General features: G+C 35.6%; 1 long non-coding RNA gene across 1 annotated transcript; it reads left to right on the top strand.

Moving 5' to 3' along the window:
* Nucleotides 1-1,455: 1,455 nt before the first annotated feature.
* LOC102804702 (uncharacterized) lies at nt 1,456-11,363 on the top strand. Its single transcript, XR_438266.3, has 3 exons — nt 1,456-1,570; nt 10,885-10,989; nt 11,314-11,363. It is a non-coding gene; the product is annotated as an uncharacterized LOC102804702 (long non-coding RNA).
* The last annotated feature ends 1,291 nt before the right edge of the window (nt 11,364-12,654 follow it).

Raw genomic sequence — 12,654 nt, forward strand, 5'->3', positions numbered from 1 at the left:
ACACTTGCAATCCAATGCCACTCAGATATGTTTGGCCTTCTCCGTTTTCCTGTGCATTTTGTTTGCCTGACTAAATATGATATAGATTGCATACTCTGCTTCATTTCATTGCGATGATCAAATAATTACATAATTATTTCATCTCCCCCAAGCTTCCCTGGCACTGTCGGCATGGGAGTAAAAACTGAACACCAGTATTTTGTATATTATAATGTAAAAACATTTAAAAAATGCTAACATAAAATTGTACCAACTTCTGCTGGATAAGTACATCCAATGTTTTTCTGTGACACTACAGTGCTGACGCGATATTCAGATTCTCAGACCTACCATATGTACTACTATTTCGTATTGATAAACATGATAAAAGAACTTTTAAGCAGGAAAACCCTCACTGTACATGTAGCAGGTGGTCAAAGCAGGTTTTTTAAAATATAAATGTCAACCATAAGGCCTTAAGGTTTCAGTTTCAGCATCGGTAGGTGCAGATAACTCATCCACTTTAGATCCATACTGTAATAATCTACTGATAATTCATAAATAATTCTTAGATTTTCCCATCACACAAGCGTGTTGAACATGGACCTTTTGGAAGTAAAAAAAGAAATACTTTTAAATGTTTAATTTAGAAGGAATAAAATGTGGTAGACTGACCCCCAAACCCCAATTCACCACCGAAACAATGGCTTATGCTAAGTTACAATCTCATATTCAAACACTTGGGTCAAACCCTGGTTAACCAAAAGCGCCCTCATAAAACCCAATTCTGAGGTTTAGACAATAGGCCCAGGACGGCCGCATGAATTTGCATAAAAACTGCAGTTCAAACCACTCTCCTCCCTTCAATATGTGGACTTTCAAGACCAGATTGTTGTCCCTGAAATGTCATGATTTATTTGTGAGCGAGCTTTAAAAAAAACACTCTCCCAAATACCAGTGAAAAGAGTGCTGAAAGAGTTCTGAATAAATTGTTTTGTTTTGATAAACTTTTATGCTTGAGAGCGAGGACGTAAATCAATCCGGATTTTTTATTAAGCCGAATAATGGATATGTGTCACTGCATGGCAGGTAATAATCATAAAAAAACACATTCATTGATACAAAGTTGCACTTACACTAGTATACTACTGCATCCTAGCCATTACTACTGTTGCGCTTTCAATTTTCAAACAAGAGTGGGTTGTCGCTAAGTTCGAAAAACAAATGCAGCGTATGTCATAATTTATTCCAATTTGCTGCACATCATTTATCAATCTGATTAAAATCCGATGTAGGTATGAGGCTCCATTTTTTTTTTTATATATAACCCTTTATATTTTTATTTGTATTTTAGTTTGAATATGTCGATTTTTTTGGTTTTTCTTGCCGTTAATCAGTTCATACAAATGCCCATACAAATCTCGTACAAATCTCGCACAGGGACCAGCCAATCAGATCACGGGTTACAAACGCGCCTGAGCATGACTCAAAACATGGCGGCGTACTGCTGCTCCTTTTGCGTGAGCTGGACCTTATACAACTTATTAACAACGCAGTTTTTCCGATGATGGATCGTTGTCTAAAATAACAAGTAAGTAGCATTCATTAAATCTTTTGGCCTTGATTGTATTTCATTTCTGTTTGGTGGCAGATGAATTACATGTGCCAGTAATGTTGTTTTTTGCCTCTGGATCGGCGTCAGTGATCCGGTATCAACTACAAGTCGTTTTATCCCAATCACGATCTTTACTTGAAAATTTTAGATGTGCTGAGCAACCTCATGTCGACTATCTCAGCTGAGAGAAATAAATATAATTTTACTCATACTTACAATTGACATGATAGACAAAGAGCTTTATGGGAACAAATGCAAGTTTGTTTTTTCATTAGCATTTACATGGCAAAAAAATCACTACTGCAAATCTTTACAACACTTCAAAATATAACACTCAATATGAACATGCAGCCTCATCATATGCATCTTATTTTTTCCTCCAGAAAGCTCTTTTAAATATTCCACCTTGAAAATGTAATGCAAGAAAAACCCAGATTCCTGTAATCTAGCCTAGGTTTCGGGGGGGGGGGGGTTAATGTGCTGTTCCTGGTGAGCAGTTAGGTTCAGACCTATTACAAGTGTGCATATTCTAAGTCAAGTAGGTTTGAAGAGGACTGGAAAGCAGGCCAGGTTAACCCAGTGTTAGAATATGAGATCGTTTCTATCTAATGATATGTACAAAACAAAATTCTACCTGAACTGATGAGCTAGCCGGTGGCAATGCATTCGTGTTTTTTTTTTTATTTGGAACTTCTTTTAGAATATACCTTTCTTTACCAACAAAATTTAAAATTAAATATACCGAGTACTTTTTTTTTTCATCATGTGAAAGTTCACTTTCACACATCCACACACACAAAGTGAACTCCAATTGTTGAAACCATTCATCGTGCCTATCAGAGTTACAAAGCTTTGAGGGACAAAACATATACGTATTTTCAGCCAGAAAAACAAGAGTTAAAATGGAATGCCACGAACGTGAGTCATTACCCCCCTAAGAGTATATGTTATGTATTAGTAAAACCCTTAAAGATTTGAAAAAAAAAAATATTATTCTCAGGATCAGACATTTGAAGCTTTTCTGAACAATGCAAGATTTCGTATAGGTTACATCTAACAAATTTTTAAATTGGCTGCTGATGTGATATCAACATATCAAAGTGAATATTTGCATAATTACCTGTTGTTGTTGTTATCGTCGTTATACTCTTTGTTCCTGATGATGTAGTCTCCGTTGCTGTTGTTGTCGTTGCTGCTGTTGTTGTTTTTGTTTGCTTAGTCTATTAGTGAGTTTGTGGCGGTGGAATGTTAAGTTTGTTTTGCAGTTCTGTGTCACTTGTCGTTGTAAGTCTTTGATTTGTTGTTGTTATATTTGAATTGTGTTTGCTTGTATTTGTAGTTGTCGTCGTAAATATTGGATTGTATTATCTTCCTCATCCTCCACATCAATTACATCATCTTCTACTTCTTCAACCTGGAATAATAAAAATTGCAATAACACACCACATTAGAAAGATTTGAAAGATTTGCAAAAAAAATAAGGAAAAATTATTCTCAGGATCACACATTTGAGCATTTTCTGAATAATACAAGCTTTTTTTTAGATTACATCTAACAAAGTTTTAAATTGGCTGAAGATGTGATAGATGTACTGAAACAACATATCAAAGAAAATATTTGCATAATTACATGTTGCATTAGCTGTAGTTGTCGTTGCTGTATATGTAGTACAAGTTGTTTTTGTTTGTTTAGTCTATTAGTGAGTTTTTGGTAGTCTTTGTGAAGATGGCGGTGCAATGCAAAGTTTGTTTTGTAGTTCTGTGTCACTTGTCATTGTAAGTCTTTGATTTGTCGTTGTTGTCTTTGAATTGTGTTTGCTTGTGTTTGTAGTTGTCGTCGTAAATATTGGATTGTATTCTCTTCCTCATCCTCCACATAAATTACATCTTCTTCTACTTCTTTAACCTGGGATAATGAAAATTGCAATATCAATTTGAATGCATTACTTACACACCATAATAGAAAGATTTGTAAAAAATTGAGGAAAAATTATTCTATGGATCACACATTTGAGCATTTTCTGAATAATGCAAGCTTTCATTTAGATTACATCTAACAAAGTTTTACATTTTATGTTTTAAAATTGTTTTCGGAATTATGGCTTATGTTAGAAAGTGAGAATACAACTTTTAAGCAAGGCCTGCACGACCATTTATATGAATATTCCAGTTATCCCATAATCTTATACTTTATAAAATAAGTTACTTATCAAAGCTGGTCACTATTACAATTTTCAAGTGGTACAACTACAGATACACGTTCACCCAACTGACAATAAGGAAATGACACTTTAACTTGCGTACATACTCACAAACACTGAATCCTTTGCATGAATGCGGCTCCATGTACAGTTACAGTATCAGTTTCCCACACCTGAGTATAATTCCCATAATGGTTTTTCATGGGATGTCTTTTTTGCCATACAACAAATTGAACACATGTTGTCACTACTCTCAATACCAACCCACTTGGCCATCACACAGGCAGAATGGCAACGTTCAATGCTATACAGATTTCCAGCATAAGAAACATGCTTGTAACATTCTGCAATGCAAATCACATTCAAAATGTTACTTGTATTGTACAGTAAAGCATACATTTCTGTTAGAGCAGAAGTGTCATCACTGTCAAAATAGTGACTTTGCTCTGGTGGCAACACAGTAATTTGGCGTCGCTCTCTAAAATCCCTTAATGTCAATTCTGCAGATTGCGTCTCTGTGCATCTCTGTACATGTTGAAAAGTAGCCTCACATGTCCCTTGTGACTGCTGACCGTAACCTAGTAGTGTTCGCAGATCAGGAATATATTCTGGCCATGGTTTATCTTCAATCTGCTGTCCTAAAGTAAATTTCCTCATAAGTTGAACAGTTATTCCCTGGTTATTGGTAGGATAGTTGCTCAAAATACCAATATATCTTTCGAATGAAAAGCACCAACAAGCATAAACAGGCCCATAATCCAACAGACAATCTTTTAAATGAAGATGTAAATGCATATTTATAATGCATGCTTCACTTCCATGGAGTTGTCTAAAAAAATGCAGAAATTATGCAAATAATCATGTGCCTTTAATTACCTGTTCAGTGGATATAACTTTTGAACACATGATTCTGCATGCATTGACAAACAGTCCCAAGCAATTATATTGGTCATTGCTTATAATATCTTTAAGAGCATATTGAAAGAAAATAAGCACCCAGTTTCTCCACTGGTCAGCAGTGAAACCAGAAAAACCTGACGCAATTTTTCTTACATTACCAGGAACTTTCATACCATCAACTTTAGACTGTATTATACTAAACATGTTGCCATCAATAACACCTTTATCTTTCCATATCTGAGTTACATGTTTAGCAGTGCCAAGATGGAGGTTGTGCATCGGGTCTATTACATGAAATCTTACTGGATGGTAATACGGCAAATTGTTCAGTTCAGTCCAATGCGCTCCATACTCTTTCATGTTTGTTCTGTTCAGCCAGTGTTGCTGCATTCTCCACTTTAACAGCAATTATACGAATACATCTACAAACTTTGCATGCACTTTTCACAACTTTCCATTGTGTTTGCACAACCTAAAACCACAATGTACCGAAAGCATCTGATTCAACAACTTATCCATTGACAATTAGAGGGATTATTCAAACTTTCTATGAATTTAAAAAAAAATTCCACGGACTACTACTACGAATGATTGACATCACAGTGAGAAAGAATGCACGGACATCGCCTCATATCTATTTCATGTGTGTGATGAAATGAACAAAATCCACCTGCTGGCTTACTCAGGCAGTAACCCATGCAAGTAACCACGCCCGATTTAGCCTAACATAAACGTCAGTCGACCATCTTATCACACGTCTGTATGAATAATTTGACATTGGTCCGAATTGGCGGATATTTCATGTTTGGAAATGTTTCAAACCTGTTATGGTATAATCTTCTTATATATGAGACATTTTCTATACATTTAGTTAATATTTTTTTTGGAATTTAACTGCAGGGTTGGCTTGACAATGACTTAGGTCAAACATACTAGCAATTTCGACAACTTTGCAATCGCTTTTTCCAACATTGCACACTGCATTTTAACATTTTACAGACAATTCAAGTGACAATATGCAAATATAGGCTGCTTTCATCTTTGTTTTATTCATCTTTTCGACTCTACAACTGCGGGAATCTGTATGCCAACATGTTGGGTCAATTATACGAATACCTACCATCATTGCACTCACTTTGCACAAATTTGAATCGTGTTTTAATAGCCTAAAACCACGATGTGCCGACAACATCAATACATTTTTCATTGAAAATTTGAAGAAATTTGAAAACTTATTACGAGTTTAAAAAATACAAAAATTCTCACGAATTACTACTACCAATGATTGACATCACAATGAGAAAGAATGCAAGGATGTGAGTGAGGAAAAGAAAAAAATAATCCACTTGCTGGTTTACTCAGGCAGTACCCATGCAAGTACCATGCCCGATTTAGCTTAACTTAAACGTCGGTCGACAACCTTACGACACGTGTGTAGGAATAATTTGCAATTGATCCGAATTGGCGGCTATTTCATATTTGGAAAGGTTTCAAACTTGTTATTACTAATAATTACTACTACTACTAATAATTGACATCACAGTGAGAAAGAATGCACAGACATCGCCTCATATCTATTTCATGTGTGTGATGAAATGAACAAAATCCACCTGCTGGTTTACTCAGGCAGTAACCCATGCAAGTACTAAACACGCACGTTTTAGTTTTTCTTAAACGTTGGTCGACCACCTTTGTTTTCTTTTATAAAAGGACGAGACCACTAATGTAATTTTTTTTCATGTAAATATTCTTAAGTTAATGCCTAACTATGTTAATAACACAATGTTGAATTCAGACTATATATATATATATATATATGAATGCTGATATAGTGATACAGATTTCGAAATCGTGCTCAATCTCAATCAAGAAGTTTGTTTGAAAAGTATCTCCGTCAACCCTTGCAAGATTCATATATCTGTGTTTGAAAGTGGTGATTTTAAATCTGTATTCATTTTAAATTTTAGTTTGTATTTATAAGTTTCCAAAAGGTTCATGTGATGTTTTGATTGTTTGAATTGGCGTCGGTGATATACTATTATATAACGTGCAATAGATAAGAGATAGTTAATTATCTTCCTTTTCTGCTTACTTGTAGGTTTGAAATAACCAAAAATGATATACGAACGTTTCGCTTCTGTTCGTATATTTGATATGTATAATATGTATATTATGTCGAACACAAACTCCCAAACTTGTTTTACAGAATAACACATGGCTATCATATGGTAGACATTTTCTACATTAAAATTACAAAAGTCGCATAAAGCACTTTCAGTAAACCTCATCTTCAACAGTTTATCGTTTGTAAACATTATTGTGCATTATGGGATATTTTATAGTCTACGTCGCCCAGAAAATTATCTTTAAAACCGCTATAAATTTCTTCCCACATGTCAGAATAATTGAAATCGGAAAAATACGATTCCAGTGTGTGACGCTGGGTAGTTCTACTTGTTTAATGGTTTGAACAATCTGTGTTGTTTCGTACTTAGGAATTGGTCAGTTACTTCAGCCTGGGGGGGGGGTCCCCCGGCAGAATAAATTTTACCAGCTGTAAATCTCAGTTGACCCACCCCTTATCAAATAAAAAAAAGTGGGTGACCCCCCCCCCCCCAACATTAAATTTTAAAACATGCTGACCCCCCTAAAAAACAAAGAAACATTAACAGTTTTGGCTCTAGCATGATTACACAATGTATTATATGTGCATTGAAAATATCATGGTTGGCCATAATTTTGACATCATTTTTAGTGCTTGCATTTAAGGATGCGGTAGAGTTATCATGCTCTAAAAAGTAAAAACTATTTTCATGAAGAAAAGTGTTTTGAAGCATAGCAAATTATATGTTTTCTTGAAGCCCTTGTTCCTGGCTTTTTGAAAAAAATGATCTGCGACATGTACCACGAATTAGTCACAAGATTACTAAGTAAACATAGGTGTTGTTTTGAATAAAAATGAGTTTTGTATAAAAACCGTAGGGGTTTTGTAAAAAAAGAAAGCTTAAAAATCAAGGCAGCATCAGCACCGTCAATGCCTCGGGAGTGTTAGAAAATGGATCGCATATTTGTGTACAATTACATCAATTTACATTTTTTTTGTTATTTCACCCATAGACAAGGAATTTAAAAGCCTTTTATTTTTCATTGCGAGGAGTTATCAAAAAATGCTTCAAGGGTTTTATTCTGTGCCAATACGTTATCAATGTTTGTGAATTTTTTTAGGTTAATTTCTGGACGCACAACTCACTTGAATGACCTCTATGGCGTCAGATTTATTCTGCCTGAAAACGCCAAAAAAACAAAACATTTGTCACGTTGCGCTAATTTTGGACATTTGAAGATTGACTGATTTTTACAACAAAACACAAAATCCAAAACTATAAAGTTTTGGGCCCGTATTCGTCCTCCAAAAAGAAGCGAAGTTGTTTCAGTACACAGCGGCCCCGCATAACGTTGAACAGTTAGAGAGATAAATGACGTCATCTCATTATATATTCAAATCATGTTTACTTGCGAAGCGTGGTCTGTAAAACAAACGCTTGCCTAGTAACCGGAGAAAGAGTTCGACATGCCTAAACGCCAACCCCTAGTGCTAATTAACTCAACAACATCCGACGTTATGTCTTGTTCTAGCTGACACTCGGCTTCCACCACAACTTCGGAAACGGGGTTCTTGTACGAACCTTTGTCGATGGGTGGCCCGGCGGCAATCCTACATAAGACACTAGTTTTTTCAAACCTCGCCGACCTCTCCCAACTGCTCGTCCGACCAATACAGATTTTCGGTTGATATTAAATTGTCTGCCCGACTTTTTGGAAGATGGAAATTGATCATGTTTTGCTGACAAAATTTTACCCCCTTGGTTTGAATACTCAAACTTGAAGTGTGAACCCCATTGTACTGTCGGCAATGCGTTTCTGTTATAGGTAAAGTTTCGCTTCCTCTGAACTGCGTTTTGAGTTTTTCCTTGGGTTCTTCTTTTTGTGTCATGATAAATCTTCGAAACAACGAAAAGATGCAGCAGTAGTAGTAGAACTAGAGATTTTGTTTCTGTTTGTTCGCAGTGATTGATCAGGAGCCGGAGTAGCCCTGAGTACAGTCCTGTAGGTTGGCCTTCTTCGGCTGATAATTCGGCCCCCACAGTCCTGAGAAGTTGCATAGACCAAAAACTATATAGTCTTTGCATAGACCGAGGATTCGACACGATTGTGAAGGAATGCATCGGGCGATTTAGAGGCACTCAGCTTTGCAGTTAAAAATTAAGCAGGTCGATACGTCCAACTATCATAAATTTGTAGGCGGGTCTCAAATCCTCGGTCTAAGTGACTTCTCAGGACTGTGTGCGGAAGGATCAGCGGAAGAAGGCCAAACTACAGGACTGTACTCAGGGCTAGAAGCCGGAGTTGATATGACCGCGTCGTCTTCAGTGTGCACTGTTTCCGTCGTGAAGGGATTATGCAAATTACGGAATAAGTCAATGTTATTGTTTGCGTCCAGACTTTTATCTCAAAAACAAAGTATGCCGTTATAAAAGTAGTTTTTCATATTTAAAAAAAAAGTATTCTAGATGTGTTTCAGTTTTAATTTTAATACAATTATGAGCCCAATAACTTTACAAAAGTAATAACTCTTCATTAACAAAAAAAGCAAAATTCACGAAAATAACTCTACCGCATCCTTAAAAGACCTTAGGAGGGGAGGGGGAGCATAAAACCAAAAAATAACTACAGAAAAGGCTGCAGGAAAGAGGGAAATCTATGCTACTAAAGATAGTAAATAAAAGCAAAGATGTGGAGTACTCGCTCAATAAACGCCCTTATAAGATAGGAAAAGAGGTTTTGAATCTAGGCGGTTTGAACTCTTTGAAAACTAAGTTGGATTTAAAATATCTTTCATATCTTATAGACCAGGAAAGCTTTACACCCGAAGCACAGTCTGTGCTTATGAAAACAAAAGAAACTTTGATTTTTGCTTAAATTTGTGTTGGATTTTGATATTTTACAGAGCAAAATATGCATATTTAAAATTTAAAAAAACAAAAAAAAACTATTTATTTTTCATCATTTATTTTAATTTATATATCAGCATTTTCCCAAATTTAACTTTTTTGATTTGCTGAACACAACCTGTCACTGCTCTTTGTACTAATTGCTGTGTTGTCTTTCCGTCTACTGTTATAATTGGATAAATCCAGTAAATATCTTATACAATGGTGCCTTCAAATAAAATAAAATGATATCAGCAGCACATGGACTTGGGATGTGTTTGAAACTGTATAATTGGGGTTCTAGCCGCATTGCATAATCTGTTAGTTATTTGGCAACTTTAACCTCAAAATATTTAGCCTATAACATTTTTTGCATCAACAAATTTATAGGCAATATAGGTAATAGTTATTATTAAGAACACATTTGTACGATTAACTTTTTTATCTTTTGTTATTTTTTAAAAATATATGCATGAGCGAGTGTGTGAATTCTGGAAAACATAGTGACCCCCCCATTCGCACAATCAAAAACAGGGTAACCCCCTACTGATCCACCGACCCCCCTAGGCCGAAGTAACTGACCAATCCCTTAGACTCGTGAATAAACAATCAGTGTTCTCCAATAATAATGCAGGAGGTGAGAGACGCCATTCATTATTAATTTCACCCCATCGCCAGATATGGATGGTCAAGATGGCCGCCAATACCTAATTTGCATATCGTTTTCATTGAACTTGAGTTGGTATTGTTCGCCTTTACAATTGCACTGGAGTGCCATGAATAAAACGAAAAACAGGCAAAATGTGTACTTGCTTTGTTTAATTCCACTTATGTTCACTCTGAAATAGACACGACTTTGTCATTCACACTCAAGAGAGACTGAATGGTGAAAACTGGACAGAAATGCTGAGATGCATAATTGTCAAGCAACAAAGAAATTCGTCTTTAAAAATGCATTTTTGTATGGCCTCTATTGCAGTGTTTCGCCATTTGTATATCTTGTATGTGTGTGATTTATGCATCAACTCGATATTGTATATATGTACGTTGGTTTGTACTATCCATAAACTTGTTTGGAACAGTGCAACTTGTTTTTAATTTTAGATTTATAAACAAATGTTCCCTTGTCAACAAATGAAAAAATGTACATGAGACACAGTACTTAAACCTTGTTTTATTTTTATATTATATATTATTAGGTGATAGCGAGGACCCAGCATCTGTTAGTGTTAATCCTACAGCTGATCTGAAAGAAGATCCTGATTAAAACACAATTTTGCTAACGTTGGACCAAGAGCATTTGGGTGAGTAACAAATCAGAAGTTAATAGTTTTCATATTTTGATGAATTATTTTTACTGGAAATATAGCCAGTTTAATGTTGCTAGCTGTGAAATAAATTATTAAAATGGGGATGGTCATAACTTTGGCTATTCCGCTTGACTCCATTTGTATCGTAGGCTACGACCGGTATTGTCATTGATGGTACATGTTGGAACATTAACAAAATATTTATTGCTATGCTACCTAAGTGAAAAGTTCATATAATTACATCCTTATACGGGAAATACGTTGATTGACGCTCCATTATAAAAACATTCAAAGTTAATTTATACCCCTTTCTTTAAGGAACTCATGGGAATGACAGCCACTAGTTCATCACCACAGACTGCCAAAAACACCATTGCTACAGAAGGGAAGATCAGTGACATAACTTTCACTATTGCACCGTCTCAACCTACAACATCCACACATAGCACTTACAGCAACAACACCTATTGAATTAGAACATTCAACACTGTCCATACCCATGGAGATTCCAACGGCTCTCATGCCCACATAACAACCTACAGCATCTGTGCCCACAGAGCAACCTACAGCATCAGTGCCCACAGAGCAACCTACATCTGCATCTATGGAGCAGCTGACAACTTCAATTTCTACAAAGCAACCAACAGCTTCCACACAAAGTAGAAAATCATCAAGAAAACCAAAGAAGTCTGCCAAGCTTCAGCAAATAGAGAGAGAAGGTTAACAACGCAGACTTGTGCGAAAGCTTACGGAACTTAAAAGAAGTGGTGACATAGATGACTATATCAGTACATACAGGCCAAGAAAAAAAAGCAAGACTACAATCAGTTTCTGACCTTGCCAAACTGGAGTATAGCCACCCGGACATTTACAACAGACTCATAAAGTTGTATTTTGTGATGAAGACAATATTAATACTGTGATCTCTTTTCTGGCAACACATTTCCCTAATGTCACAAATATTCAAATGGCAGAGAATGTTATAGCTTTTATAATTGATGAATGTAATATTCCTGCAGACAGATATTAATTTTGTTGTGTATTTTTTTGTATATAACTAAATAAACTCAAGACGTCAGAAACATAAAAGTTGATTTGTGTTTTAAAAGAAAACGCTCTCCCAATATACCTCCATCTATAGTTTTGACTGCGGGTTTGACAGATTTTCAACATTGTAAGAAACTAACCCAAAAATGTGCTGTAGAAAATCAATATCTCCATATTTTCTTTCAATATAATTAATAAAGTCTGGAGAGTTGATTGCACATAATCAAAAATAAAATTATTATCTGGTTCTGCAATTTTGAAAAATCAGGATCATATGCTTGTTTTATATCACGCAGAAACCATGCCCAGCTGAGTCATGTCCAAGAACCGAGGAAATATATTACCATATCTAAGAAAACAAGTAACCTGTAGAATGCTGTGTGTGTAATATTTTTATATTGATTTTTGTTGCATTGATTTTTGTTGCATTTGCAGCAAATAGTTACCAAACAATGAGAAATGTATATAGGATTGAATATACTGGATTTATGGCTGCACATGCATAGTTCAAGCTAACCCGGTACAGTGGTGTGTGTACAAAGACGCGTTGGGTTGACAGATGTTTCCTACCACACAGTCCTGCTTACAACTTTAATAATTAATTAAAATTAC

Source organism: Saccoglossus kowalevskii, chromosome 4, assembly GCF_978046115.1.
Source record: "Saccoglossus kowalevskii chromosome 4, keSacKowa6.1, whole genome shotgun sequence".
Lineage (NCBI taxonomy): Eukaryota > Metazoa > Hemichordata > Enteropneusta > Harrimaniidae > Saccoglossus > Saccoglossus kowalevskii.